We start from the raw sequence: 5,499 nt of genomic DNA on the forward strand, positions 1-5,499 counted from the left end.
GCTTGGATAGAGGAGGGGTTCATGAGCTTTATTTCTGAGAAGCTGTGGTCAGCTGATGGCTTCTGTGGAAGAGGTCTCACACTCAGGAGCATATAGACAGCACAAATTAGTGGTGATGGGTTACTTTAAAGTAAGGAGGAAAGAGGACACAAAGTTGGGAGAAGTATGAAGTGGGGTAGATCCCTGAGGAGAAGAAGGGATGAAGGTGATCAACCTACTTTGCATGAAATTTTCAAAGAATTAATGAATTAATATATTTATAAAACAAATGATGTGTTTGGAAAACATAGTCATTAAGTTCTCTAAAAGACCATTTAGCGCCCATTATACTCATCCAATTCAGAAGTTAAAGGAAATAAATAAGCAGACCGCAGTGTGGCAGTTTGTGGCACTCTCATAGGAATTTCTTAGGTGTGGCTATGCTACTAAGTTGAGTTTGGTAGACACTCAATCTAGTTTGGTAGGGAGATTTGGTTCCTACCTCAGAAGCATGTTAGTCCATCACTTCTGCCCACCTGGACATCAGCACTGGTAACTTTTCCCATGTACAAGTGTACACACTGGCTGTGGTACTGACAGTCCCGTGAAAGATGCTATATTTGTAGATGCTGAATGAAATCTCAGTTCTCTGTTTAGCTGACCTGCAGCCTTACCATTTCAAGAGGCATTCAATGTATATCTACTAACTTTTTACATTTCAAACAACATTACAGCTATTGCCATAACAGCATTGAAAGAAAAAACCCTGCTTATGTTGACCATATAGAGCTAAGAGCTTACTTTCTCCCTAGAGACTAAATCCAGAGAATTAGCTTCAAACACTATGTCTCCAGCATTTCTGTTGGTTGTGACAAAAAAAAATTTTCTACTCTCCCTGGAAATTTTTGAAACAAATAATAAAACAACTAGAAACAAACAAAGAAACAAACACTCAGGCTATAGCAGAGTAGTAACATGATGTGAGGGATTACCTCATTTCTAATGAAGCACCACCAAGCAGACCCTGAAAAGATCTTCATGAGGGGAAGGGGAGGCCATGCAGGGGTGTGTGTGTGGTGAGGGTAATCTCAATTTGGTGTTGAAAGTACCCCTCCCTTCTCTTCAGCCTGGGTCTCTCAGTGCCCAAATCTAAGATGCACTTTCTGTTTTAATCCAAATATTACCAAGACCCACCAACAATGGTTCGCGCCAAAACTCTGAAGATGGCAGTCTGGGTCATCATTGAGAAGTACGATACTTGCCTGGATAATGACTTCCACACCAACAAGTGCATGTGCAAGGAGATGGCCATTATCCCCAGCAAGGAACTTCTGAACAAGACAGCTGACTATGTCACGCATCTGATGAAGCTGATTCAGAAAGGTCCTGTGAGAGAGGTCCCCTATCAAGTTGCAAGAAGAAAAGAGAGGAGAGATAATTATGTTCCTGAGGTCTCAGCCCTAGATCAGGAGATTATTGAGGTAGATCCTGAGACCCAGGAAATGATGAAGCTTCTGGACTTTGGCAGTCTCTCTAGCCTTCAGGTCACTCAGCCTATGGTTGGGATGAATTTCAAAACACCACGTGGAGCTGTTTAATCTGTTGTGCCATATTTTCAATAAACCTGAAAATAATTAAAAAAAATTCCAAGTATCACCCAAATCCTCCCTTTAATGTCCAACAGAGTCTAGGGCAAATAAGACAGCATTACTTTAAATAATTAAGGAAGAGAGGTTAAGATTGAAGCATGTAACCCTAACCACTCAGCTTGTGAAAACAAGGCTTGATTTCCAGGATTCAGGACCTGCCTCATCCCACCCTAAATCTGCCTCCTAGTCATAGACTTCATCTGGGGCCCCAGCATGTCATAAGAGATCCTGGAAAGGAAGAAACTAAGAGAGATGTTGTCCCTCTCTGCCTCAAGAAAACAGTTTGTGGGAGGCCTCTTGCTGGGACTGAGGGCTGAGGTAACTGGCCTTCAGAGGACATGCCCTCCTTCCAGGGGAAGGCTTATCTAAGGCTTATACAAAACAACCACCTATGAACAGGCTATGATGTTGTCTATGAGAGGTGGTGGTCGAAGAACAGGAGGTAGAGCATGGGTGTCCTTAAATATCAAAGCCAACTTATCTTTAACAGGTTCTAAAGATGAATAATAAAACCAAACCTCACTGGGAAAGGGCCAATGCATGATATCCCAGCAGGTAACTAATGGAAACAGAATCCAGGGAACTGAGGAAGGCAGCAAAGGTGGTCATGGTCTTAATATTTCCATTCTTCATGACAAAACATCGGAAGTCATTCTGCAGTTTTCTGTCAGAAGTAGGCTTCTTTTCTCCTTGATAATGAGTCTATGACAATTGAAGATCTAAATGCCAGAAAGAATAACTATGTTAACAACTAGTTTCCAAACTATAGGAAAGGAAGTTCTCTAGTCTTAACCAACCCTTCACCTGACTCCTAAATAACTTTACTTCCTCTCTTTTTAAGACAACATAAGGAAATAGAAACATAATCATCAAAGATACTAATTCCTCCAGTTCTTGAGTTCAGTCAAACACGCTCAGTTATTGATGGTATTAGCAAGGTATACTCAACACATTCTCTCAAGTAGGAGTTTCCACCATCATCAGAACATTGTGAAAAATACTGAGTCACCACATGTCACTGAAAAATTCAGCCAGCGAAGTTGTCAAGATGCAGATGTAAGACAGTGCACAAGAAAAGAGAAATTTCTGATGCGAATCAAATGTGTTATTCTGCGGCTTTACTATCCTTGTATATTGATATCTTTCAAGAGAAAATCTAATTATGCTTTGCTTTTATTGATTGAACTATAAAATTAATTAATAAAGTGTAATTTTCATAGTGACCCCAGAGAGAATTCAAGTATTTTTCTTTTTGCTAGTAAAGTATTTTTCTTTTAGGCTTAGGCCCCAAAGGAGCTAGGAATATTCTGGAGCTAGGTGCATCTAAGTAGTTCTGTTAATCCATTTTCTACTTAATTTTTTTAAATTGATTTCTCAAAAGAGAAGAATATAACCACTAAGCATATTCTTATTTCTATTTGTGTGCATGTTAGGGTAGGTGAAGGAAAAATCATCATTTACTTTTAACAGTTAAAACACTTTTTCCTCACCAAGGGAATGTCACAGTATTTTCAAAGGACCCAGGCAGACAATCACTGCTCAGGTAACACTTCCCAATTCCTCTCTGGTGCATTTACTCCCCACTCGGAACCTTTGAAATTTTCAGTTATAATACCTGAGGCTTTGGCTTAGTGGTAGATGTCTTACTGAATATGCACAAAGCCTTGGGTTTAGTTCCCAGCTTATAGCTCCCAACCACCCGACCCCCAAATCATGTATAAACATGCTCCTGTCTAGACAGTTCCTATGTAAGTAGAGGTTGTGCAGCAGGAAGGAGGCAACTCATCATGGCAACCTACAGATGCACCTCCATATATTTTAGGAAAAGGAGAAACAGGTGCCTCAAAGACTTTGACTCTACAATTTTACGTCCTCTGTGTGACGCGGCTCTTGGTTAATTGAAGTTGAAACAGAAGGATTCTGTTTATCACAAAGATGATGGTGATTTACTCAATTTGCTACCTCCTGCTTTTGGGGTATAGACTGCTTCCCATCAGGCAGTGTGGAGAAATGGGGCTCAAAACCCTGCAGATGCTATTGGCACTGTCCACTAAAACCCCAGCTGTGAGAAGAAAGAATTCCAGACACCAAGTGCTCAGTTTCAGCTCTTACATCTTTGTTTGTTGTTGATGTTGCTGTTCCATTTGGTTTCAGGTATTGAGCTGGGGCCTTGGATACACTAGGTATGCTTTCTGTCTACTTTGTGTTTGGAAACATGTCTCACTAGTTGCCCAAACTGACCTTGAACTTGCCGTCCAACTGCCTTAGTTTTTCTGGTATCTGGGATTCTGGGTCTCAGCCTCAGCCAACAGTCCAGTTAGAATGGTGTGTGTGTGTGTGTGTGTGTGTGTGTGTGTGTGTGTGTGTGTGTGTGTATGCCACATGTGCCTGCAGAGACCAGACAAAGGTGCTGGATCTCCTGGAACTGAAGTTGCAGGCAGTTTTAAGTCTCCATTCCCTCAAAGTGCACTACGAGCCAAACTTGTGTCTGTACTCCTAACCCCTGGGCTACCTCTCCAGCCCCTCATTACGTTTTTATACAACTATCCTTAAGGCCCACTGTTTCTGAACTCCATCATCATTGACACTCTCAGAAGAAAACAACAGGATTGTGGTTGTAACTATCTCTTACATGATCTGATTATCAAAATCCAGTACTTAGAATAAAAACTACTCCATCAAGACATCAGATATTCTTGGGGAATTGTGTATGGACCTGTTCAGTAGGAGGCATGTTCATGAGATAAAATGAACTCAGGTCCTGGCTGTCTCAGTCTTAAACCTAAAGTTTGAGCAAGGTCCTTCCCCTAATGATTCTGTTTCTACAGCATTAGAAAGATGTGGACTAGAGAAAAACACGGGGGTCCTTCCAGATGTGAAGTTCCATGGCTGGTGATTATTATATGGGTGGTACATTTCAGGACTCAGCAGAAATTAAAACTGTCAGGAAGAATTCTTCTCTTTAAACATCTCCAAAATTCGGCATTCCCATTCTGTAACAATCTTCCAGCCCTCAGCTCCTGCCAACACTCGAGAGTTTATGTCTTTGTCAACCGAGGATGGAAAAATTGGATGAAGCCAGAGCAAGTCTAAGTTTACAACTTTTGTCTAGAAAGGATTTGTTTTCTTCAATCTTTTCTTTCTTTCTTTCTTTCTTTCTTTCTTTCTTTCTTTCTTTCTTTCTTTCTTTTGTTCTTTTTTTAAACTGATGTTAATTTTAAGGAAAATTAGGTCCAATTGTCTCTGAATTTTATAACATAACAGAATCAAGTTAGATTTAGTTCAGTGTTTTTCTGTGCAATCCCAGACCCCACATGCTTCTTCCTCTTTCTTTAACTGTGATCAGAAACCACTATAAAGAGCCCAGTGCTGGAGAGGATGGCTATCTGATTTTCCTACCTGGACAGTGAAACCCATCCCAGAGATCTTTAGCCCAGTTCACCTCTTCTCCATGAGGTCTTGAGCTTATTCTCCTGTAAGACAAGAAGCATTGCTTCTAACAGCTTCAAGCTTCCATCACTTCCTGGTTTCTTCAGAACTACATGGTAACAGGACATGCCCAGCATGTTCATCCTAAATTACTACAGAAAAGGAATTGCTAGACAGCCTTTCCCTCGGGAGGAAATTACCTGTCTGGCTCCCACAAAGTCAGGCACACAAGGCATACAAAACACATAAATAAACATACTCTACCATAAAGTAATGCACACTGGAACGAATGAAAAATCTTATTAAGAGAGGGATGGACATGTGGCTTGGTGGTAGAGTACTTGCCTAGCATCCACCAGACTCTGGGTTCAATCCTCAGCACTGCAAACAATAAAACAAACAAAGTTTTAAGATAATAAAATCACAGCTTTACTCCTTCCAG

At 40.8% G+C, this 5,499-nt stretch overlaps 1 pseudogene; it reads left to right on the forward strand.

Moving 5' to 3' along the window:
- Nucleotides 1–1,178: 1,178 nt before the first annotated feature.
- Nucleotides 1,179–1,577, forward strand: LOC143442170 (small ribosomal subunit protein eS17 pseudogene; annotated as a pseudogene).
- The last annotated feature ends 3,922 nt before the right edge of the window (nt 1,578–5,499 follow it).

Source organism: Arvicanthis niloticus, chromosome 4 (genome assembly GCF_011762505.2).
Source record: "Arvicanthis niloticus isolate mArvNil1 chromosome 4, mArvNil1.pat.X, whole genome shotgun sequence".
In the NCBI taxonomy this organism is placed as follows: Eukaryota; Metazoa; Chordata; class Mammalia; order Rodentia; family Muridae; genus Arvicanthis; species Arvicanthis niloticus.